Genomic DNA, 26,499 nt, shown 5'->3' with positions numbered 1-26,499 from the left:
TGGTTTTACTAGTGATTGATTCAAGGAGCTCAATCTATTTATTTAGCTTAGCAAAGAGAAGGTTAAGGGGTGACTTGATCAGTCTATAACAGTGGTTCCCAAACTGGGGTTTGCGAAATGTTACAGGAGGTTCTCAGAAAAAAATTCCCTAATGGCAGACAGAGCTGTCCCTAGGGACCTCAGGCAGCACGGGGCCCACAGCCCCTGGACTTCTAAGAGTTAAGGAGATCAAAGCAAGCATATCTATCATGCTGAGGAGATTTAAACGTCAAGACTCCTTATAAGAAATGGAAAGAGAGGTGAATATTTTTTGCTGTTTTTAAAATTAAATAGGCAGCTATTATTGTTCTTCATAATAATTTTAAAAACAAGTTTTAAGCTTTGTTGTAACGTGCGCTGTTTGCCTGGACTGCTCAAGACCTGAATGCTTGTGTAGGAGGAACTCTTTTGGGTTGGCTTCTTAAATACCTTCATGTTGTTTCACATCTGATACTCCTTGATGAAACATAGGAGCCTTGTCTTATAACAGGCTTATTCAAAGTGATACAAGCTACGAAAGTGAGATCTTGGAAGACTGTTGCCATTTTCACAAAGTAATAAAAATACTGTAATGATAAAAATGAATAATAGTGTGTAATAAGCATGTCATAAAACAAATTTTATATTTCCAAGATCACTGCTTTTATAATTTATACTCAGGTAAAGGAAAAAATCCCTGGAAATATTCATTTTTAAGAGGGGGTTCACGAGATTTGACGTGCTAGTGAAAGGGGTTCACAGGCTGTTAAAGTTTGGGAACCAATGGTCTATAAGTACTCACATGGGGAACAAATATTTGATAATTAGATCTTACAGTTTGTCTGCTAGATTGGATCATGATTCAATGGCTAGAAGATAAAGCTAGACAAATTCAGATTGGAAATAAGGCATACATGTTTAACAGTAAGGGTAGTTAACTACCCGAAGCTCCTTCGGCACTACGGCATTCCAGCAAAGGTGGTCAACCTGATCAAGAACTCATATGATGGTATACACTGTAGAGTGATCCATGGAGGGCAGCTCACTAACAGCTTCCAGGTGCGAACTGGAGTCAGACAAGGATGCTTGTTGTCACCACTTCTCTTTCTCCTCGTCATCGACTGGATTATGAAGACATCCACTTACGAGCGTAGGAATGGAATCCAGTGGACGTTGTGGACCCAGCTTGATGACCTGGACTTTGCTGACGATCTTGCACTCCTTTCGCACAGTAAAGAGCAGATGCAAGAGAAGACCAACACTGTGGCAGCCACGTCATCACAGGTTGGCCTCAACATTCACAAGGACAAGACCAAGATCCTTAGGATTAATTCCATCAGCAACGACCCAGTCACACTGAATGGAAGCCCCTTGGAAGAAGTGCAGTCCTTCACCTACCTAGGTAGCATCATCGACCAGCAGGGTGGCACAGACGCAGACATCAAAGTAAGGATTGGTAAGGCAAGAGCAGCCTTCTTACAGCTCAAGAACATCTGGAGCTCCAGAGAGCTGTCTTTGGCAATAAAAATTCGACTGTTCAACTCCAATGTGAAATCAGTCCTACTGTATGGAGCTGAAACCTGGAGGACAACCAAAACAACCACCAGGAAGATCCAGACCTTCATTAATAGCTGCCTCAGAAGGATTCTCCAGATCCGCTGGCCAGACACCATCAGTAACATCCACCTCTTGGAGAGGACCCGTCAACTCCCAGCAGAGGAAGAAATCAGAAGGAGAAGGTGGGGTTGGATAGGACATACACTACGCAAGCAGCCAACTAACATCACCAGACAGGCACTGCGGTGGAACCCCCAAGGCAAGCGGAAAAGAGGCCATCCAAGAAACACCTGGCGACGCGACCTTCAGGCTGATAGAAAAAAAATGGGCTATACCTGGAACCAGCTAGAGCGAATGGCCCAGGATAGAGGACTCTGGAGATCTGTGGTTGGCAGCCCATACCCCGATTGGGGTGACGGGCATGAGTGAATGAGTGAGTAGTTAACTACTGGAGCATTTTACCAAGGGTTGTGGATTCTCCACCACTCGCAATTTTAAAACGAGATTGGATTTTTTTTTTTTTAAGATATGCTATAGTTCAAAAGGAATTACTTTGGGGAAGTTCTGTTGTCTGTGTCACATAGAGGTCAGATTAGATGATCAGAATGGTCTTGGAATCTGTGAATATAAGAAGTGCTTAAAGGCACTTTTATGTCACCCTTTGCTCTCCCAAGCATGGGATCATAGGTACCGAGACTCAGGGCCTTGTTTTGCATGTCAAACCAGTGAATCCAAGTGAGCTGTCACCTCATTGTTGTTTTTTTTTATTACTGAAATTAATTTCTTCCCTCCAATTCCATAGCACTAAGACCCCAAACCACACTGATCTAACCAGATACTTGACACTTCTAGGCTACTCAACCAACAGCAGAATAGTATTGGAGTACTGAATTTTTACAGGGAACCAGAGTATAGAGTGTTTCTGTAACATGCTTATACAGGTATTGAGGCATACGTGTGGAACCAGAAGTAAGGTCTGGAAACAGATCATGTAGTGGAACAGAAAACCCAGAACCAAAGTTCTGAAGGTTAAGAACATAAGAATGGAAATACTGGATCAGACTATTGGTTAGACCAGATACTCGCCCAGTATCCTGTCATTTAACACTGGCTGGTGCCAAATGCTTCAGAGAGAAAGGGAATGAACAGAACAGGGCAATTATTGAGTGATCCATCCCTGGTTGTCTAGTCCCGGCTGGTGGCAGTCCAAGGCTTAGGGATACCCAGATCATGGGGCAGCATCCCTGACCATCTTAGCTAATAGCCTTTGATGAACCTAACCTCCATGGACTTGTCTAATTCTTTTTTTGAACCCAGTTATACTTTTGACCTTCATAACATAATATAATGAATTCTACAAGATGTCTGTGTGTTGTGTGAAGTATTTCCTTATGCTTATGTTAAACCTGATGCCTGTTAATTTAATTGGGCGAGCCCTGGTTCTTGTGTTTATGTGAAGGGGCAAATAACACTTTCTCCATGCCATTCATGATTTTCAGGATCTGAATGCTTGAGAGACTAGACGCATGATGACAAGATCAAACAGAAATGAAGACAGATCATAGGACAAAGAAGAAATAGAGGTTCAAGCCATTCAGTGCTGTTGCTGAGTCAACATGTGAATGATCACAAAAGCGTCACAGAGGATGGCAAGGATTACTGGGAGCAACTCAACTCATGGCCTGTAGTGAAGAAGAAAGACTTGCCTTCTGAGATGTGCTCCTAACTGCTAGGAATAACTAAATCTTCAGGGAACTGTGTGCTGGTGGTTTTTGAAGTGATAGAGGAGGTGAGAAAGGGAGTAAAATGTCAGAATGATTCAGCTTTGGTGCAGGTGTGGAAGAGAGAATTCATTCTTCAGCTCCTACCGTTGAATGATCAGAAGTTAAAAAGGATTGTGGTGGAGATAGTGTAAGAATTTATGTCAAGTAATCTGTAATGTAATTTTCTTGCAGTACACTAGTCAACCACTAGACGTCTGTGAGGGATAGGATTCCAGACAGGAGGTGGCTATTGGTTTAAAAAAAAGACAAAGCTGGAATGCAAGATGTGGAAACTTGTTTACATTTGTCCTAATAGTTGTCTTTTTTTAATAAATGCCTCCTGCTTTAAGATGGATTGTGATTCCATATATCATGGCAGCCTTCATGTAATAGGAAAACATTGCTGTTATTTAAGAATGTGCCTCTTACATATGCAACAGTTAGCATAAAAATAATTTTTGTGTAAAAAGAAACCATGAGGAAAAATTTGGTTTCATGACCACAACGTGCGTAGATAAATGTTGAGATAGACTAAAGCTATCCACTGTATAGAACTTGCCAATCAGTGCAGAGTCTTCCGCTCAAAGCAGTGGGGAAGCGCATACTCCTTGCAGAGAGGGATCCAGAGGAATTGTTGGTTGCAAGATTCTCATTTACTGGTGTTTAGCTCCAGTGAAAATGTGAATCAGTCTTTAGGATAAAGGAATTTAAGCATCTTTCCTCTATTTTGTGTTGCAAATTTGGTGCTACTAGGGTTGTGGGATTTAATCCTGCGACATGACTCCCCATTGATGTCAGGGTGAGTTGACATCCGCAAGTTGCAGCAAGTGTTCAGCACTATGTAGAGTCAGACTTAGGATGCATTAATGTTATTTAACAGAAATATTAGCTGTCAGGGAATATAGAGCTGTTCAGTTGTTTTTATGATGAAGTAGATTGCGTTATAGCAGCTTCGGCTTTAGCTTTTGGCTCAGGCTCGGTCTTTCTTCCCCCCACCCCCATCCCAGGACAGCAAGGCTCGGGCAGCCTCAGGCTTCAGTCCTCGCTCCTGGGGTCATGCAGTAATTTTTGTAGTCAGAAGGGGCTCCCAGCACAGTGAAGTTGAAGACCCCGGGTTATAGCATAAGGAGAGGGGTATAGATTTTTAGGGTTGTTTAGAAGGCACAAGAACAAGAACCAATGCAAACTGATTTTTGTCTGTCTTTTGAATGTTCTTGATTGGAAGGCTGAGGGTTTACTGACCAAACTTTTTCAACATTAACATAGATGAGGAATCTCCATGCAGAATGTTGAGCAACTACGATGCTGTAGAGGCATGCACCACAATGCATGGTGCCATGATCCACCTTACCTTCGGACCCCGCACCACCAATGGTATCTTTCCCCAGAGGGGTTTCCGTTGGCTAACAATGGAAAGGAACAATGGCACTGATGAGACCCTCCCACACCACCCTGTCCTTTCTCATGGCCAATGGCTTTACAAGAATTATGTGGGGTTAACCCACTGTATTGAAAATGCTTTAGTTTTCCAAAGACATGTATGGAATAATGATGGATTTTCTTCAGGGCTAGACTTAATGTAAGAAGCAAGTGTTGAATACAGTGACTGCTTCTTAGGCTTGTCTACACAGGGTGTTGAAAGCCTGGATGTGAATCCACAGCGCAGTATCTTGCCGTGGGCTGTGTGGACACTGCTACAGAGTGTAAATGTTCTGTAGTGCACTTCAAGGTACTCCCATTTCAAACAGCAGTATGTCAAGGCATATACAGACCTTTAAGTGTGCCATGGCAGTGTCCAGGCAGGATGTTATTGCTTGGCAAACTCGTGTACTGTAGATTCATGCACTGGCTTGCCATGCATGAACGTGCCATGCAGACAAGCCTAAGTTCTTGAAACTTGTGTTATATTCCTAGGTGGTGTTGGATCCATTGGTGTCCTCATCCTTCAATTCATGATGATGATAAACTAAAAAATTACAAGAGAGAGTGTTAGGACATGAAGGCTTTATCTTTCATACTTCTAGAAGGTAAGGCAGTATGTAAAGCTTCTAGTAGAGAGGACTTACAGGAAACTTGCAGGTTGCTCTCTGAGAATAGGAAAGGGGAAGTGATGGGCTCCCTTACTTGAAGTATTTGAATACTGGGTGAAATCTTGCCCTGTTTATAGTCTGTCGGAGTCTTGTCATTGACTTCAGCAGGGCCAAGATCTTACCCTAAAACCGGAAGTCTTTCTAAAAGATATGCTGTAGTTCAAGTTACTTGGCTTGATACAGGAATGACTAGGTAGAATTCTGTGACCTGTGTTATGCAATAGGCTCAACTAGATGATCAGAATGGCCCATTTTGGACTTTAAAAAAAATCTATGAAAAACACTCTTAAAAGCTAATAAAAAGGATGCAGTAATTCTCTACAATGATTTTCCTGCATTAGTTTTCCCTGGCTCTCTCATGATGAAATGCTCCAAATTCCCAATACATCCTGATATTTCCATTGTCTTCAATTTAATCCCCAAGTAATCTTGTTATCCTTCCCCTCTCTATTGATCGGTGGGGGCATAAAGGCTGCTACAGCTCCCTTTGGTGCTCTTAGCGCTTGCCAAAGGGCAATATCTTAAACCACAGATAGACAGCCTGGTGTAATTAAAGGTCTTGAAGCACCAGTTAACATGCTGAAGGCTGCATTATGTATACTTAATTGTATACCACATTCTGTCTGCACGCACATTAACTGGTTTATCTTAATGCATCATTGGATCATAAATGTTCAGATGGCTACCAAAGCAAAGCTCCACAACTGGGAACTATTGATTGCATCTGTCTCTGGGTTTCTAGTGGCATGCAGCGCTGTGGTGCCTTGGCAAATTAATAAATAGCACCTCACAGGATCTGAGCACTTCAGCACTATGCTAAGCTAGTGCCTGTACTCAGAGCACAGTGCAAAGCAAGCTGCCATTGCATATATCTTGTCATTCCTGGACGCTTATTGCAAACTCTTCTCTTGTGTCAGCATAAAGACAAATTGCAAAACCACAATAAAACAGCAATAAACAGTAACAGCAATAAAAATAATTCAAGGCAGTCTCCCCTAGTTCTGTTTTGACACAAGGTTTAGAGATGTATTGACTTTCCTGTTTGCAGAAGCTCAGCAGCGGAATAAACAGTTAGTCTGCAATGTCCATATTTATATATGTATTTACCTACTTTGATTTATAAATAAGGCTTCTTTCTTCTATTCAGAGAGCTTTTGACGTTATTTAAAGTAACAGTACAACCAAAACAAACCCAGCAGCAAATCCTCACCAAGCCAATAGGTAGGACTTCCCCTCCCCTCCCTCCCACCAAAACTCTTCCCCACCCTCTTCAGTTCCCCAGGCAAAAAGGGGAACCTTGATATATGCCTTGAAGATCAATAATCCTGGACTATTTCAGAGCTGGAAGCTGGTTCTAATCTGAGGGCTTCTCCTGGAGAACCCTCTACCATTTTATCTCACCCCACGTATCTAGTATTTCTGGGCTATCAGAATAGTTTGGGCTTGATTCTATGAAGTGCTAAGCACCTCCTAAAAGATGCCAAACGCCTTTTAATCTTACAGAGTCAGGTCGTAGTGCAGTTGCTGCTATTCAGACTATATGAAGTTTACCTATCCCTGTATTTTCAAATCCTATGTGTACTAAGAGATATGCCAGGTGACCCTATTGAGCTCAGTGGAGTTGCTTTGTGAGTCATAAGGGGAGCTTGTATGATATTATTGAATAATTGGACACATTTCTATATTTTTTTCAGCTAAATTATGCAACAGATATATTTTCTTATCTCTAGAGAGGATGGAATTTGTCCCTTTCTGTGTATACTGCATACCCAAACCAGACAAATGCAGAGTGCAACTCAAAGGGATTGAACAGTGGGGAGAACAGGGCGCTCTAGGATTGAATTTCAGAACTGCACTGACTTCAACAAGAGCCGAAGGCATAATCCTCCTCCTGGAAATCAGATCATAAGTGCCTGCAAATCTCTTATAAGGAACTAATTGTTGTAATTTGCTATCATGAATAAAAACCACCCAAATATACTTTTTTTTTAAACAAGTATATCTCACTTATAATTAGAACAGCTGCAGATTAATTAATTTAAAGGAAGTCATCAGGTCCTTGATTCTGCAAGTGTAGCTCATTGGTCAGGGTCAGTGTGTATTGCCCTTCTCTGGGCCAGCTCCACAGAGGATAGAGCTCTGTCGCGCTCTGAACTTGAAAGCCTGTCTCTTTAGGTCCAGCGGTAGGGACTCTTACTTTCAACTCTGGAAATCCCTGGTTCAGTCCCTGATATTAGGCAAGATAATGGCTGTTGCACAAACACTTGTGCAACCCACTGGTGAGTGTGTGTTTATAGGTCCCCCTCGCTGTTGGTCTGCAGAGAATATGAGTTTGTTACAACTCCAGCTAGAGAACCCTGGCTGTAGCAGCTGGTGCTTTCAGCTCTGGAGGTCCTGGTTTCAATTCCCAGTGTGCTAGCCAAAATGATGACCAACACATTGATGCACCTGCTTAACTTCAGGGGCTGAAGCAATGGGGTGAGGAGAGCCCAACTCCCCCCATCCTCCCTCTCTGTTGGGAGAATGGGGCTCTCTTCCTCAGTTCTCTCCCTGGCCATTGCAGTGAGAGCTCTCCCTTCTGGTTCAATTGACTTATAACTACAGCATTACTAATGTGTAGTTCCATTGACTTCAATAGGACTAACTATGGGAGTAGAGCATGTGCATAAATGTTTGTTTGCAGGATTGGTGCCTGGGTTTCCTTTTGGTCTGGAATCTTTGTTTGCTGAGTCTTAAACCCTTCAGAAATGAGATCCACAAGTACATAGCTGCTCCTTCCATAATATCATTCTCCCTCTGCCTCCATTTAACCATTTCCATGAACAGTCATTCCTTTAAAATAAAACTCTCATCTTTTTTTATTCTTGTTTCTGTGATTGTCCTCCCGGGCATGTTCACTAGATGGCAGTGAACAATGGCCAAATGAATTAAAATCTGAATTTTAAGATGATGCCTTTAATTTTGATATCGTGAGTCGGGCATCTCAGAATGGAAGAGCCACCCAAAGAAAAAGGCTACTTCTGAAAAGGTCGGGCTAAGCAAAGGAAGTTTGGAATTGTATATTCATATTCAGTCTCAACTGAACTTTCATGAAATCCCTATCTATCATAAAGCTCGGACTCTGTTTTGAAATCTTGTCTAAACACTTCTTTTCTCCCTTTCCTGTATAGGGATGTAAATGGGAATTGGGTGAGGCCATACTTTTTAAGTTCTTCTCTCTTTCCCTTGTTCAAACCCTCAGGCCCTTACTCTGTTTTCATCCAGGGCCAGATTCTGCCACTCTTGCCAAAAATGAGTAGTACCTTACTCCACGGCTAGCCTTGCTGGCTTTAGTGGGAGTAAGGTGCTACTCCACACTTATAACGGGCTCAGCACCTGCTCTTTAGTTCTTAATCCATAAACTCTTGTTGACTTAATAAAAGTGAGTAACGATGTGAGGGTTTGGCCCTTTACAATCCCTTTTATTTTAGGGTGGTGACTGTGAGCTAAATTCTGGCCTACCCCATATTCACTTGCATCCCTGTTTAATGCCAACAGGGTTCTAGTCACGTAGTGGAAATCTCAGCCCTCCATTATCTAGCCCTGTACGTTATTTTGGACTTGTGTGAAGACTATATTAAACTAAGTGACCATGTATCTTAGATAGATAAAACCACTACAAATAGAGTAATGCTGAAAGGTGTTATGGCTGCCAGCAGGTGACTCATTGATCTGAAGACGATCAGGGTTTACCTATGCAGAATTTGCTGTGTAGACAATCAGGGTTTGTCTACAGAGCAATTATTCACCCTCTGACTCAGTCACGGGGCTCAGGCTGCGGGGCTGTTTTCATTGCTGTGTAGAATTTCAGACTCAAGTTGGAGCCTGAGCTCTGGGATCCTCCCACCTCATTGGGTCCTAGAGCCTGGGGTCCAGCCTGAGCCCAAGTGTCTACATAGCAATGAAACAGCCCTGCAGCCAGATCCCCATGACCGCAAGTCAGCCGGCATGGGCCAGCCGTGGGTGTCTAGTTGCTGTGTAGACATACTCTTAGAGACCTTTTTAATGCTCATGGGTGTGCCAAGCACTCTCTGGGTTCCACAAAAGGAGCAATCAACCCATTGATGTAGTGAAAACAGCCAGGGGCTATGAGGCTCGCTCCCAAGATATTAAGTCACATGACAGGTCAAGATTAAGCCAAGTAGGCTGCAGGGTTTCCTTGGTTGCAAATACAGGGGCTAGGGTACAGGTTTCAGATTGTGTATGTTGGGTGCAACAAAAAAGCCAGGGGCATTCTGCACCTGAGAGAAAGCAGAGACAGAACTTCTTGGGCACAGACCTCACTGAAATGGCAGATCTGCGGGTTTCAGAACAAGGAAACTGCCAGCTGTTATTTGTCTCTACAGTGTTTCTTTAATTAAACAAGAGTACTCCAAGGTTATTCCTATTTAATATCGCTCTCTCCTGCTAACAGAAACTGCCTTGCAAGCCCCTGAACTTCAGGCCAAAGAGACAGTAATAGAACTCGTGTGTCTAGGGCAATAGGAGGATAATGGATGGAGACAGTCTGTTAACCAGGAGCAACCTATGAGATGCAGCCGAGTCTGAGATAAAGAGACAGATCCTGGTTCATCAAGTTGTTATCACTGCAGAGCTCTCAGCCAGCAGGCAGCACCTTGTACTCCACACCATGCAGGGCTAGAGGATAGAGCACTAAGCATTCTACCCGTATTTCAATCCAACCCTGATGGCATCGGGCTGTTGTGACCTGGAAATGCAGGTCTGGTCCCCTGGAGCTGCAAGTTTCACAGCATTTATACTGGTTCTGCTGGCCAGGGCCTGATCCTATAACCCTCACTCACCCAAATAGACCCATTGGACCAAATTGCATACAGATGAATAGCACAATAAGGTCTTCCGTCCTTGTCCAGGCAAACTCGGCCTTACTTCAGTGGGATTTGTCCTGTTTAGCTCAATGGGACAGATAACGTGAGGAAGCCTTGCAGGGCCGGGCCCTTTTAGGGTAAGGTATAAATCTTGGTCCCATAGCAGTCGATGGTAAAACTCCTGTTGACTTTCACAGGACAAGCATTGAGAAGTGGAAATGAAAGATGTTTTTCCCCCCCTTCGCCTGCTGGGTGTGAAGTTGCTGTAATTCTGTACACACGGCACTTGCTAGACCATGAGATGTTGTCCCAAGAGTCCTCTACCAATCTTTCAATCTCATTGCTGTTAAACCTCACAAAATGACTGCAAACGAGCTATGCAATGCCAGCACTGGGGTTTGTTTAACGTAAGAGGAGAAATGAACTTTCAGCGATAACACCGACACTGATAATATCAGGCTCTCCTTCAATGGGCACGACCAGCCATCTCATGACGACTGCCAGTGGGGCTCCAGAAATCTGTATTGGTTACTTTTGAACATGAAGCTTTTGAAAGCACCGGCTGTGCAATGTTAATTGTCCTGCTAAGCTGTGTAGTAGCAAAAGTGTTGAAATGCTCGCAACGTTCATGTTATTGATGTAGCTGATCAGGAGCTTTCAAGGTTGGTTTGGGTGAGATAATCTCCACTTCGCTAAGAAGATTAAATAAATTAAGGCTAGGTTACTGCAAGCGGTGACTCTTGCGTTTTCCTGCAAGACATGCTACTGTTAATTATCTTCAAGCCACTGGTCTTTGGTGTGAGTAATATTTCAGTTCTTGATTGCAGTGGTTAGGGAAGCAGAGGTACATGCGGTACATTTTAATGCACCAGTTAACAAACAAACACTAGCTTTGATTGCTGGATTTTCTTCCCTGCTGTATGGTGGGCATGTAAGATGAAAAGGGAAATATCCATACAAAATCAAAACACTACACAGACTTGGACTATCTCAGCAGTTCCATCCCATATGGAACTGTTTTCCAAAGGCTTACAGAGGTAAATGTTCAGATTGCTGCGTGGGAGGAAGCATGCATCAATCCTGTTATTTGTTAATGAGATTACTGGATCTAATGCTGACCTGAGACACCAAAAATCTCTGCTCTGTAGAGCGTAAAGAATATACAAGGATGATCATTAAAAATCAGCTTTTATCCAAAGTTAGCACACAGTGGTATGTGAACTAGCACAGGTCTATCCTATTCTATGTATAGCAGAATATTGTTAGCTGACTTTTTAATGGTGAACACTCTAGAGTGTAATATTATTCTGCCCTTGTTCCTTGCATTTACATCATTCTGCGGAATGATTTAGGGTAGCATATGCCCAATGGGCATTCATCTGTTTTTATATAGCGCAAGCATGTTTTTTAGATAAATCAAAACAGAAACCCCTGCTCTCAAGTCTCTTAAGACAAGTCCCTCTTAAAAAACATCAAGGCCTAGGAGAAATGAGTTTATAATTATGAGGAAAATAACAATCCAGAGCTCTGGATTTCCTTGTGTATCCCATCTTCTATATGTCCATCTTTTAGGTTACAGGCTTTTCTGGACAGGGAGTGTCTGTATTTTTTGGTACATCATAATTTGATCAGATTGGCATAGAACAAATAACTATAATAGACTATTAGGGCCAATCAAAATCAGTACATGTGCTGCCTGGTAGGAGAGGTCCATGGATTTTGGCTTTGATCATTCAGTATGACTCTCTGCAGGCACAAGGGTCTGTCTGTGTGGATCCAACTGCAAGTTCAGGGCTTTATTTGTTCCTATTATTATAATATTTAGGAGAAGATTTGGGACCTTTTTCTCCAAAGCCTTGCCTCTTGTCATTTAATGGTCTGCAAACTGGATTTAAAATGCTACTCTAACCCATTGAGTCTGGTCCACAGAGGATGTGACTCTGTTACAGCCCTTATCCGCAGACCCTGGCTCATCAGCTCAAGCTGTAGATACCTGTGCTTTCATTCTGAGGGTCCTGGGTGATATCTCCAGTGATGACAATGGTGGAGACCATCACACTCTCACATCACAATGCTTAAATTTTACCCGTACTTTGCTCAGGGGTAAGTGACTAACCAAGATGCAGTGAAAGAGCAAGATCTGTCCAGTACTTAGAATGCTAAAAGGGGGTAATTGATGAATTTACACAAAACCCTATGAGAATTCAGGTGAAAGATAGGACAGATATGCATTATATTATTGGTCTTGTTCTTATTCATATTACTCTTGGAAGCACTCTGTGCAATGATAATTGTTTTAACACTGATGTTTGTGAATTCTTGCGGAAAGCCTGCAGATGGGCTGGCATTTCTGCCAGCATGCCAATGTTCTGTAAGGCATAAAGATTTCCATTTTCTTCAGGAGGGTAGAAGATAACGTCTACTGATTTTGTGTCAGGATTCTTGGGTCTGACACCAGAATGCTGACTCTTGCAGCTGGAATGAAAGCCCGCATGGGCAGCACAGTGATGGGGGAAAGTTTATAACAGTGAGCAGGAGTGCAACTGGACGTGCAGCCCACATCAGCTTAGAGCAATTTCCCTTATATGGAAAATTCCAGTGTTTGTTGGAAAAACAGGAAGAAAAGTAAGGATTGCTTTTGTGATAAATGAAGGTGGGGGGTAGCTCCCTTTTATGGACCCAGCCAGCTAGCTGTAAAATCCCTCTTGGTAGCTGTTCTTTGCTTGCTTTACCTGTAAAGGGTTAAAAAGTCTCCCTGCATAGGTACAAAAAAGAAAAAAGGGGAGTGAGCACCTGACCAAAAGAGCCAATGAGAGGACTAGAACTTTTTAAAATTGGGGAAAAAACTTCCCTTTGTTGTCTGTTGTTCTCGCTGGGCTGCAGGGACACAGCGCAGCAATGCTATAAGCAGGAATGCTGGGTAAGGTTTGAACTAGGTATGAAAAATTATCCTCCATAACTAGAAGGATTGTTTAGGTAGACGCGATCAGGTTTATTTCTTTATTTTGACTTGTGGATCTATTCTGTGCTACCCTAGATGCTTTTGTTTGCTTGTAACCTTTAAGCTGAACCCCCAAGAAAGCTATTTTGGGTGCTTAATTTTTGGAATTGCTCTTTTAAAATATATCAAAAGCCTAAGTTCCAGATGTATTTTCTTCCTTTTTGTTTTTAATAAATTTTACCTTTTTTAAGAACAGGATTTGGAGTTTTGTGTCCTAAGAGGTTTGTGCCTATTCTGTTTGATTAGCTGGTGGCAACAGCTAATTTCCTTTGTTTTGTTTCTCAGCTCTTCCCCGCGGTGGGGGTGGGGGTGTGAGAAAGGGCTTGAGGGTACCCAACAGGGAGGAATTCCCAAGTGCTCCTTCCTGGGTCCAAGGGCGGGTTTGCATTTGGGTGGTGGCAGCATTTACCAAACCAAGGTTAGAGAAAAGCTGTAACCTTGGAAGTTTAATACAAGCCTGGAGTGACGAGTATTAATTTTTAGAATCTTTGCGGGTGCCCACCTTCTGCACTCGAAGTGCCAGAGTGGGGATTCAGCCTTGACAGCTTTACATTAAAGTTCGCTGGTTTAAGTATAAGCAAAAAGAAAGGGCACCAATGTCAGGAGGAAGATGGGTTAGGGTGACCAGATGTCCCGATTTTATAGGGACAGTCCCGATGTTCGGGGCTTTGTCTTAAATAAGAATTTACCCCCCAACCCTATCCCAATTTTTCACACTTGCCATCTGGTCACACTAAAGATAGTGTAACTTGAATTTAACAAGGTCTTTCGCTAACAATCGTTTGCTCTAACTGAGGCAGCATAATCCAGTTCTGAAACCTCTGTGTTTGCAGAAATCATGCCATCCCTAAGGCTGACAGAACACTGATTCTTTTGTGGCAGGAGAAGGGGCTTCAAAAAGTTGTGGCAACTGTTTTTTTTAAAGGTGTGGTTTTGGTGTGGTCAGTCCCCACACCATAAAACACCCAACGAACAGAACAACAGAAACAGGTGGTGCACCCACACACAAGCTCCAGCGTATTCTAAGTGAGTGGCATTGCGATTTGGCACACAAGGTCTCAACGCCGCTCAAATTTGGGGCAACTGTCAAAAGTTGTGGTGTGTGTTCCAGGTTGCAGGTTCTGAAACAAAATCAGTCTGATTTTCTTACAGCCTTAGCCACTCCTTTTTCCTGGCTCACAAACCAGGAGCTCTTGTGTGATTCTTGAAGCCTCGGATATATTGAAACTTGGAGCACAGGATGCATCAGTCAAGTCAGGCTTCTTGAAGTCAGATTAGATGATCTAATGGTCCTGTCTGGCCTTAAAATCTATGAAAGCTGGAGGCATTGGGCCTCATTTACTGTTGTAAAGCCACCGTAACTGCATTGGTTTTATATCTATAGGGGACATGCTGGGGCAAATGTATCACTTATGTAAGTGTGAGAGGCAATGTGGCCTGATGGATAGTGGGACTCAGTAGAGTAAGGTTCTTGGTGCTGCCACTGGCCTGCTCGGTGACCTAGGCCAAGTCACGTCACTGCTTTGTGCCTCAGTTTCCCCATTTGTAAAATGCAGATGATGATACTGGTCTCCTTTTGTAAAGTAGTTTGAGATCACCTGCTGACAAGTAGTGTGTGAGAGCTAAGTATTATCATTTGTCTTTTGGGTTCAGTGAAATTACAACAAGGATGAATTTGGGAGCTAAGAGGGGTATTCACTGTGCTATTGGGGGTGCCTCCTCCACTGAAATCTTGGGATCATAATTCAGACTCTACCTCTCCAGAGGCCGTAAGTCTTGGCTATCCTAGGAAAATAAGCCGTGGCTGGTGGTGATGTTTGCTGGTGATGCAGCTGAACTGGGGCTGGCCCAGAGCCTGACTGCAACTAGCCGGGGAGAAAACATGTTCAGTTCTGTTTCCAAAATCATGGTTCAAAACAGCTCTGAGCAGAATTTCTCCACTCCCCTATAAAAAGTTTCCCTTTTTCATTTAGCATCACTTTATTTTGCCAGAACCAATATGTCAGGCAGGGTTGTTTTTAATTTGGCATTTATCCCCCACTTTTCAGGTTTCATTAATGTTTGCCCTGTATAAATGTTTGTCAGCGTTAACACTATGGACATAGATAGTTAACTGCACTAGTTCTAGCAACAATTGAAAGGTTCCTTGACGTAATTGGCTGCCCTGTTAAGACTAACAATAATTTGAGCAATTAGAGATACCTCGATATGGGCTTTAACTTAGGAGTACCTCTGTGGAGCAGCTGCAGAGCTATTTGTACTCCCCCGTCAAGTCCCAGACTGAAATAGTGCCTCAGGAGAGTAGTGAATAATCAGTCCCTTTGCAATGACTTGAGTAAAGCTAAATAAGTCTGATTTCAATTATATTAATGAAGCTGCAAGGGGATGGCACATCCAGAAATCACCTGCACCCCTCTTGGGAAAGCAGCCTCGTAGTCTGCACGCAGCAGCTCTTGGACCTTCCCCAGTGATCCCCCAGGAAATACTGGGACAGTTGCCTGGCTGCACATGACTGGTTGATATGGAAACATTCTTCCGTCTCTTTGATCTGAGAAGTGTCTTTTCAATTGATAAAGAATCCTTCCAACAAACTGAGGTTTGGACCATGGGGGACCTCCGCCAGCAGACAGAAAAGCAATCGCCTCCCATTTAGTCTAACAAGGGATCTCCAATAGCTGTAATTTGTAATAGACACCAATCATCTCTCCTTGCTCTGGTTCTTCACTGGTGGGTCATGTCATATAAATACTTTCGTGGTCCTACATAAGGAGGATTTTGAATTACACAGGTAACAGCAGCACTTCAAGATCTGAGAAATAGCTCCTGATCATTATCCTGATAGTTCCTGATATCCCCACGCTGTGGTACGGGGGCACTCAGCTACGTGCTGACAGTCCTAGTGTAAGACCCTAGCTATTATCAATTATTTTTAATACAATAGTGTCTAGACACTCCAGATTAGGGCCTGGTGGTGCCAGGGGCTGTAAGAACACCTAGTGAGACAGTCATTGCGTCAAAGAATGTACAGTCTAAATCGATGAGACAAGCTGGGAGAAACGGGGATGATAATACAGACTATTACAGTAGAGAACTGAGAACCGAGAAATTCATGACTTGCCCAGGGTCAGAGACGAAGACTCATAGAAATGAAGGACTGGAAGGAACCTGAATAGATCATATAGTCCAGTCCCCTGCCCTGAGGCAGGGCTAAGTATTATCTAGACCATCCCTGACAGGTGTCTGTCTAACCCATTCTTAAAAACCTCCAGTGACAGAGATTCCAACGTGGCAGAGGTAGGAATTGATCCTACGTATTCTGAGATCCAGTCCAGCCCCTTAATCAAGATAACAATAAGGGCCTGATTCAAATCAGCCTTGGTTACCTACATAACACTTCTGACTTCACAGGAGATACTCCTGATTTACTGGTGCGAGAGGAGAATCAGGTCCCAGGTATCTTCCATGCAAGAATGCTGTGGTACAAAAATTGGTCCATTAGGCTAAGTAATAAATAGCCACATTAAACTCTCATGGACATTTCATAATGAAAAATTTTCAGTTTAAAATGTCTGTGCAATGTCATTCTACTGGTTTAACTCTACCATTTCAGTAGCTATTTTTAGATCTCATTAGCATAGATGCAATCTACATATAAAATAAATTGCCTGCTGTATTTAGCAGTTAAAGCTTTGCCAGTAATAATAGTAATTAACAAACTTGCTTTGTTCTTCAGTAGCAAGGCGCTTGGGTAGCTCCTCATTCATTGATTTTGAGACCAGAGGAGACCATTATGATCACCTAGGCTGACCCTGTATAACACAAACCCCAGAACTTCACCCAGTAATTCTTGCATCAACAGATTAAAGAACTCTCTACTCTCAGAAATCTTTCTCCTGTAGGCAGCTCTAGACTGTGATCAAGTCTCCTTTTAATCTTCTCTTAGATTGAAGTCAGTCAGTGAAATTGAAGCATGTGCTTAAAGTTAAGCATGGTCTTGTGTGGAATAGGTACATAAGTTAGCATGAATTATTTTTTTCACGGAGGCCAGGCCTCTAGATTTCCTATTGAAAAAAAACCTTGCCAGAAAGAAGGGATGGGCAGGCAAAGAAATACCATCTGCTTTAGTGAGCAATTGGCATTCTAAACTGGGAGTGATTTCATTCTTTTCCAGTGAGTTGCAGTGTAATATGATCAAACAAGAATCAGCATCTGAAATTAGCACACACACAAAAAGGGCCATATATTAAATTGCTGATTTCTATACACGGTAACCTGAGATAAAATGAAATTTCCCCAGGGAACTGAGAAGCTGGGAGAAAGCATTAGAACATGGCTAGTGGGTTTTCTATTTTGCACATAATCCTCTGAAAATTGGAAGGTCCAAAGTCTGGGGTTGAAATAAGGAGGGGAAATATGCTGGGATCACATGCCTAAGCAAAGAAATAAAAATAATGGCACCAGGAGGTCAGCAGCCAGCTAGAGGGCAACAGTGTTGGGCTTGATCATTTATGGGTTATGCAGACTCTGCACTGAGCATCTCTCTAGATCAAGCAGTAAAAATAATTGAGGTTGGGAGGGCAGGGAGAGAGGTTCCTAGATGATGTGGGCACCTGAGAAAGAACCAGCTCTTCATGGGTTGCCAGGGCATCCATCCATCCAGTTTAGTAGAAGATGAAGATCTCTCCTTCAACCCATGATGTGGGGGGCTAGGGGAGGGGGTATGTGAGAGAGAGAGAGAGACTCTACAAAGTGTTTACACTGCCACCACCTTCAGCATGGAGCAATGGCTAGGGAAGATGTGGCATGTTTTCAGAGCTGGCTCATTGTAATGTTGCCTGTGGTTTTTATTTATATGCAGACAGGAGCGCTGGCAGCCTTTTTGGCGCCCTAGGTGGCTGAAGCTACCACCCCCAAAATACCGTTGACGACCGCGGCAGACGAACATCCGGTCGCCGCCCCACAAATGTTAGCGCCATAGGCGACCACCTAGGTTGCCTAATGGGTTGCCCAGGTCCTGTATGCAGAGTTTGAACTGGGGCCGGGATTTAAAGGGCTCGGAGCTTTGGCAGCCGGGCTGGGGCTGGGGGCAGGGTCAGGGCCAGGGCTTCCCAGAGGTGGGGCAAGTGGGGCAATTTGCCCGGGCCCTGCAGGGACCTCCGTAAGAATATAGTATTGCAACTTTTTGTATGGAAGGGGTCCCCAAAATTGCTTTGCCCCAGACCCCCTGAATCCTCTGGGTAGCCCTGACTGGGGCCGGGATTTAAAGGGCTCGGAGCTTCCCGCAGCCACTGGAGCTGCAGGCCCTTTAAATCCCGGCCCCAACCTGGCAAGGCTCAAGGCTCCCCGCAGCCGTGGGAGCCCTGAGCCCTTTAAATCCCAGCTGGAGCTGCGGTGGGGATTTAAAGGGTCCAGAGCTCCATGGCAGCTGGAGCCCCGGGCCCTTTCATTTGCCTGTGAGCCCCAGGGGCTCCCAGCCACCTCTGTAGCTGGCAGCCCTGGGTTGATTTAAAGGCCCTGGGGCTCCCAGCCACAGCCAGTGCCCCAAGGCCTTTAAATCTTGAGAGGTCTTGCCTCTTCTGGTTGAGGCCACGCCCCCCTCAGAACTCCAGCAGTACCGATAAATCCTGTAAGTTACTTTCAGCCCTGTTCCCAAATGACCTCTGCTTGGTTCTCCAGTGCAAAATGAAAACCTAGTGAAATCCCTTCCAATGTGCCCTGGAGGAAGATGCTTTCCCAAACTCATATCAGTGACCAGTTTGGAATCAAGCATGGGAGCCTGGATCACTGGAATTAAGCGTCTAAGTGAGAGACTTTGCCTTCTCCAGAGCCTGTTGAATAAAATATTTCCTTCTGGGCACAAGATCCTACTTGTTGGAATATAAAAGCAGATGAGGTGCAGGAAAGACACTGAAGCAGATCTAAATGCAAATCTACAAGGAGGTTAAAAATATCAGGAGTTTCAAATGGGGGAGATGGTCCCATAGATAAAACCTTTGCCTCCTAATAAGTGCTGTGATCCGGGCGTTTTGAATCAAGTGCCAGTTTTCTGTCTCTCTTCCTTGAGAGCTTGAGGGAAGCAAAGGGAACACTAGGTTGTGCTGTTTCCCCTGGTTCTTGTGGATGTTTCATTTCAAGGGCTGCTCACTCACCTCTCTCAGAAGATCCGGGCTTATTTGCTGCTGCAGTTTGTGATGGAATGGGTCTGGTGTTCAGAGACATGTAGGAAACTGAATTGCATCTGCTGATTGGAAAGCTTCAAGTATATGAGGCAGCTCCATGTGTTCCTAACAAACCAGCCTTCAGATGATCTATTGAGAGATGACCTTGTTTATGCATAATTCCATCGCTAAACATTATGACAAAGGTTTGTTTTTTAATTAGACCCCTTGTTTTCCTATCAAGGGTTCAATAGGGAAAAATATATCAAGGACTTTGGTGTGTCCCTATGAGATGAACTCAACTCCCTGCTGATGTTAAATACAACAGGATGCCATTGGAGGGAGGGGGGCGGGAGGGAAGAAGCTATTTTCTTGATGTATATTATATGACTTGAACTGGCGTATACCTCAATCCATTTTACCTGGAGGCTAAGCATTTAGCAAACTGGGACAAAGTAATACAGACTCTCAGTAGGGAAAAAGCTCAGACAAATGGTATATTGACATTGTTTCCTTCACACAGTAAAGAAAACTCCCCACTCCCAGAGAGAATGTTCTTTGTATTGCTGCTGTCAAACAGCCACTTTGTGTATCTTTCGGCTTTCAGATGAATATATTAAATCAGGTTAGAGATTTTGAGCTCTGCAAAACTCCTGGGTGAGTGTAACATCGCTGCATCCCAGAAGCTTTGAGTGTTTGCCTTTAGTTTAAAAGGAAGATGTTGCTGCTGCTGGTGTGCTTAAAGGACTATTCCCTTCACAAATCGTACGTCCATTGAGCAAAAGGCACTGGGCTTCGTTAAACCATTGGGTATGGAGGGCAGTGACTTTGGAAGCAGAGCACAGCGCAGACTGCATATCACCTTCTGTGTTGCTGTTACCGTAACACTTCTATGCTGATTCATACACAAGGGACCATTCTGAACATCTACTCTGACCCCGTGCATAACACAGGTCAAAGAACCTCACCTAATATAGGTTCATTCATTCTGACCATGGGTTTTCTTAGCATGCATTGCTGCATTCTCTAAGAGCTTGATCCTGCATGGGGCTGAGCCCTCTGGCCTTGATGCTGCAAATAACATAATCACATGCTGAGTACACTGACTTTACTTTAATTATCCTGTAGCATTGAGCCCTAAGCCCTCCCCAGATATCCACATGGTCATAATATGGTGCCTAGGTTCTCAGGTTCACAAATGTTCTTATAGACATCCTGGGGGACATGATGATCATTAGATCAGTAATGGAACAAGAGAGGTTTCCACTGTGTAGGTAACCGATGTGAACCCTATCCCAGATGGTAGTAACCAAATTTTGCCTTCACAATTAGTCCATTTTTGCGCCACTCCAGCAACACAAAAGAAGCTGCAGACTCCAGTCAGCTAAATGGCTAGAGTGACATAGAGCAAAAGGAGTGCATCAGTGAATCTGGTCCACTAATCCCTGTCTGTTCAGTGGCCTGAGTTGGTGGACCCAGCCCACCTCCTGTGAAACTGTTAGGCCAGTTCCATGCACAAGTGTATCTGCAAAGCACCAGCAAACTTGGACCCCTTGGGGATAGCCTCAAAAGAGATAGCAAGGACTGAATGGGCCATGGAGACAGGTCTCTCATCCTACCCCTACAAGGCAGGATTGAGATGCCTTGGCAAGGCAGCAGATGTGTGATGTGTCACTGTCGGCGTTGTACCTATTTTGTAAACAAACAGAGGTCTTCACTCTAAATTTGTCAGTTAAGCTCCCTGCAAGAACCCAACATGAATTAAAAATGACAATGTAATCTCAGTCCTTGTGCACTGTTTTGTTTCTTTTTTAGATGTAAAAAGAAAATTGTAGAAGGGCTATAAACCCTCGTGCCATCAGCCAACCTCTTGCTAATGAGAGTTAGAAAGAAACTGCCCTTGTGTACAAGCTGTCTTATACTTGCTCACTTTAGGGCTTTTTGCACCATTCTCTCAACCATCTGTTAGAGGCCACTGTCAGACAGGATACTGAACTAGATGGGTCCCTATCCTGATTTGGCAATTCCAATGTTCCTGAGCTATGCTTCGACTACTCCTATCTCAAGGTCAATGCAAACAGGGGTATGTCTCTGTGCAAAGTGTGTGAGTATTCTCTGCTGACAGTATAACATATTCCTGAACATGGCTCCACAAATAGTCATGCAGACTCAGAAATAAGAGTGGCTGAATTGCGTTGCTTTCTCAAGGAGATTAAAACGATAGAAATGGAAGCAGGCAGAATTTAAGAATACCTTGATATTGTACAAAGAACACCCTGGCCTGCACTTCTCCTCCCACCAGTACGTCACCCTTAAAAAATACAGATCCAGGCTAACATGGCTACCCCCCTGATACTTCACCCTTAAAAAAGACATTCAAAAAAGACCTTTTTAAAAGATGGGTGTGTGGGGAATGTTTGAGGGAAGAGCAATCATTTCAGCAGAGGATTTTCTGGAATGTCTCTTCTTGTATTTCTGCAGTGAGACCTTTTTCACAGGTGTTTGGATTGTGAGCATAATGTAGAGTCGGCAAACTTGTCTTTCCAGCTGATAAAGCAGAATTACACCAGGGCCACACTGAAGTGAACCCTGCCCACAGGTCAAGTACATAAAATACATTTGTCCTTTAGCAGGCTGAGGTTACAGATCTGATTTACGTTTATAAAGGCATATGATTATTTTCTGAGTCTGGCATGGTTACACAGGAGGTGCTCGGTCGAGCATGGCCGTGCCCCTCTTCTTGACTTTTTCGTATGTGAGGTTTGAAAGGTGAGGATGGGGCGAGTTTTAAAAATAAGAAATTGATGGAAGCGATGTGTGCGCCATGCAGTGCATTGTGTGTGTTACTGTAGATTCAATTTTCTCTGATCCAGGGAAAGGATATTCATGGCATTCCTTTTGCAAACTGGGACAAATCTATACGTTCCATATCCTGTGATACTTAACTCTAAAATCCTCAGTAGTAGTAATGGTTAGAAAGTGCTTAATAAAGATTAGCTCTTGTCCATGGATCTCAAAGCATTTGATAAATGGTAACCAAACCTCACAACACTCGTATAAAAAGTGATCACTAGCTGTATCATTAGGCACCTATATACCTTTGAGAATCAGGCTCTTTGCCCACTTTTGAAATGCAGCCACCTCTGAGGGGGAACATAACCGATTGTTTTATGGTGCATAGCATCAGGCTGTGGCAAATGTTAGGTGTGAGAGGGAAGAGAAGCACCATATCCAGTTATCACTGCATGGGAAATGTGGGCAGGCAGAATATAATTAGCCCAACTTAGAACTTGACCAGGATGCCCAGGTTAACTCTCCAGCACTTTCAAATAAGTGTCATGAGATTTTTAATGACCGCATGTGGGCATAGCCTCAGTTTTATGTCTTATCTGAAAGACAGCACCCCATGCAGCACAAAACCTCTTGGCATCCTGCGGGTGGACTGGTTCACTGATGACTCAGAGGGAAGAGTGCCACCTACTGAATCTCCAGCACTATTTACTGCACTAGCCACTTAGGTGTTTCTGAGCAGCCTCGCATCCAATAGCAACTCTGCACAGCTAAGGCCTGATTCTGTGCTATGCTGAGCAGGTACACCTCCATTGCATCCTCAGGAGATGTTGGTTCTCAGCACCTTTTACAATGAGGCCCGTTATAAGTATTAAAGGCATAATAGCTAAGGATGGGGAACCAGGTTCACACTTTGCTTCCGATGCGCATCCAAAAGTTCAGATACTGCTGAACTCCGAAGAACAGGATTTCATATGGGATCTGCTGCATATCCTCTTGTCATCTCTGCTGGAAAGTGGAGTGAGAATATATATATTTAAAAATGGGATTTGTTTCCACCTGTCCTCGTGAAAGAAGCCCTGTGAACATGTGGGAGGGGTCTTCTCATTTCCTGTGAACCAGCACGTGCAGTCGTCATTACTGCTAACCTACTTGAAAAAAAGCTAGAATGTGTAATTCATGTTTTGCCAGCGACAAGTGGCTGGGGCATTGATCAATAACTAGTATTTTGTATCTCCACAATGCTTTACACGTGAGAATCTCAAAGTACTCTTTAGAAAAGGAGTGGACTAAGCATTGCAGTGTCCCTAGGAATGAGTTATAGGGTGATTTTTCAAGGGCACAGATGGGTAACTTTCTATGGGAGTTGGGAGGTTTAACTGCCTTTTGCTTTTGAAAGTCTCTGCCATAATCTCTGTATTGTACAGAGAAATTGAGACCCAGAGAGGACTGGTCTCAGGTCCAATGGTGAGGCAAAAGCGGAACTGTGGATAGTACATCCTGACTCCCAGTCCCACATTGTAACTATTAGACAACAGTAGCAGTTTCCTATGTGTCAGTCTTGCCAACAGTTCAGGGTAGAAGCCAGCTCATGTAGCATTTAATCCAGCGTGACTGTGAGAAAGATGAAGTTGCTTAACCACAGCAGGTATAATCCTTGGCAGAGGATGTTCAATGGAGGTCCTTTTGAATTCTTCAGATAATTGTTCAGCTACAATCGCAGGTTCATGTGACATGATCCAAAAGGAGCATGGGATGCCCCAGGAATTGGTCCTATCCATTGTTCTATCTCTCCTTGTCTCTCTCTCTCTGTCACTTCCCCAGGTACCACCTTTGGTGCTTGGTGCATTCTCGATCTGTCAGAGTTCTCCCACCACGTTGGGAAGCTCTGAGGGACACCATTCCTCTGGAGTCAGGGGCCTGCAGCTGGCTGGCTGTCTCCACCTTCTGCATCTGAGAAAGAGCTGGGACTTCACTGGCTGATCCTTATAAAAGAGGGCAGCTGGAACTGAAGGAGGGCACTGCAACACTCTCCAGAAATCTGAGAGGGCAGAGACTGTGTTCCTATTGGAGCTGCTGCAGAGAGGAATTGCTCCAGAAACCAAAGGGACAGAAGGGTGACTGTGTGAAGTCCTCTTTTGCTGAGGCTCTGAGGTAAGACCCAGGAAATTTTGGGTTACCAACATTACTAGTGTGAGGGACAGATTTGAGGCAGGGACTACTCAGTCTGCACAAATGTTTGAGAGGAGAGTTTGCAAGGTCTGGATTTGTTTGTTGAGAAGGCTTCCAATAAAACAACTAACCCTGCTGGGAACTGCTCGCCTGGATTCCTCGAGAGTGCTCAGACAGAATTACCCCAGGAGCGAGCGGACTCAGCAAGAGCAAAACCTGCTCTGGTAGGAGGAGGGTGTGATAAGATAGGCCCCCGTCCTGTTACACATGTAACTTTAGCACCCTTGTGGCCAAGCTGGAGTCTGCTCTGCAGGCAGTGCTGGCCAAGAGAAGGCACACGCAGGAATGCAGCAGGGACAGCCCTTTCCACTCCCAGGGCACCTGTTCTACCCCCCTCCCCCCAAGAGTGAACACACACACACACAGGAAAAGTACAATGGATATAGAATAGGGAAATGTTTATTTACAGATGGATGAAAGGAGAAAAACAGGGAGGAAATGTAGGGGAAGCAATACACCAGGGTTGCATTTAGCTCAAGGCCCAGTGGTACCACAGTCTGAAAGGGTAGACACTGAGCAATGTGTCTGCACACAGAGATCTGGAGTCCTGGGCAAAGTGAATTTTGGATGCTCCTGATAATCTTCGGCACCAGTAAACTTCCTTCAACAAACCCCTCTGGTGCCCTCTTCTGCCATTCTCTGCAAAACCACACAGAGAGACCACCTCCCCACTTAACTAGCTACAGCCTCCCGTCTTGTTCCCAATGCAAAGTCACAAGCCCCAGTACTCACAGCCCCATGCAGCTCTGGATAGCAGTGATACTGGGGCCAGCTCCGGTCTGTCCTTTTTGGGCAATTCCTCCCTGAAATAGTGCTCCTCCTGGCACCTGTCCTGGAGTGTCCCCGATTGGCCGCTCTGTCCCTCCCAGGTTTCAGGCAGATTCTTGGCTGCTTCTCTCTGTGCAGGCCCTACTGTCTGGAGCTCCAGACCCACACACCCTGTTGCTCTCCCCCATCTCTCTTTCCCCCTCCCACCAATAGCACTTCCGCCCTGAACAATCAGCACTTCGCCCTACAGGAAAAATATTTAAAGGGGCCATGCTCTCCGAACCCCAAGGGAGTTACACTCTCCCTCCCAAAAAAAGAAATAATCCTTGTTGTTCTCAGCAGGGTGGCAACTCTGCCGTGGACTCCCAGCAAGATACCCAGGGCCTCCATTGGTCAAGAGCGTCCCCATCATCCAATCCATAGGACTGCAATGGGGGGAACAAGTTTCCCATGAGACAACTTGCCCCCGTGGCACCCCAGAGATCTGTAGGTCACTGGGTTCCCCCAAACAATCATACGTGAGCACACACCTTGTCTTCCCTTCCCTGAAGGACATCTAGGCTGGCTGGCTGGCATCAGCTGGGGTGACACGACTGAACATGAAGGCAAGATGATGGATCCTTGAGGCACAAAATCGAGGGTGTCTGGGTTTAAAGTGGCTATTTGTGGTACAGGGTTCTCTGCCTGCACGGTACCTTCCTCATCAGGCTCTTGGGGGGTCACCACAGCTTTGGACAATGGGGCCTCGGGAGTGCGCATTGTGCAGTGGTTTCCCCAGGAACTGAAATTAGGGGGGGTGTTTGAATTTACGGGGGGGTGTCAGGACCAATGAGATAAATAAGAGATATGAATAAAGTAAATGTTTTGTTAGAATTATGCAAATTTAACATAAGAATAATGCAAGTTACACCAAAACACATAACAGATCTAGATTTCTAAAAAAAAAAAAATTAAAAAAAATGTATTTAATTTAAATTGACTTTTGAAAAGTGAGCCATCGTGGGGTAAGAAGGCAGTCCTCTCATGGATCAGTTACTGGTTAAAAGATGGGAAATAAAGGGTAGGAATAAATTATCAGTTTTCAGAATAGAAAGCGATAAATAGTGATATCCTTGAAGGGTCAGTACTGGGACCAGTACTGTTCAACATATTCATCTGGAAAAATGGGTAAACAGTGAGGTGGAAAAATCTGCCGATGATACAGAACTATTCAAGATAGTTAAGTCCCAGGCAGACTGCGAGGAGCTACAAAGGGAT

The 26,499-nt window shown here is 44.1% G+C and overlaps 1 protein-coding gene and 1 long non-coding RNA gene across 5 annotated transcripts in view; one reads left to right on the top strand and one right to left on the bottom strand.

The window, feature by feature from the left end:
- The window catches only part of LOC116836414 (uncharacterized), a 65,615-nt gene extending 40,194 nt beyond the window's left edge, over positions 1–25,421 (bottom strand). For both annotated transcript variants that reach the window (XR_004376456.2, XR_012655610.1), the window contains exons 1-2: positions 25,207–25,421; positions 5,111–5,304 (exon numbers count right to left, since the gene is read on the bottom strand). This is a non-coding gene — a long non-coding RNA (uncharacterized LOC116836414). The remainder of the gene's footprint in view (positions 1–5,110; positions 5,305–25,206) is intronic.
- Positions 1–26,499, top strand: part of FRMD4A (FERM domain containing 4A) — a 553,835-nt gene that overhangs the window by 174,447 nt on the left and 352,889 nt on the right. The window lies entirely within an intron of this gene.

The sequence above is a fragment of the Chelonoidis abingdonii genome, chromosome 1 (assembly GCF_003597395.2).
Source record: "Chelonoidis abingdonii isolate Lonesome George chromosome 1, CheloAbing_2.0, whole genome shotgun sequence".
Lineage (NCBI taxonomy): Eukaryota > Metazoa > Chordata > Testudines > Testudinidae > Chelonoidis > Chelonoidis abingdonii.
Note: the sequence above shows the minus strand (reverse complement) of the source record. Positions and strands in the feature narration are given on the sequence as shown.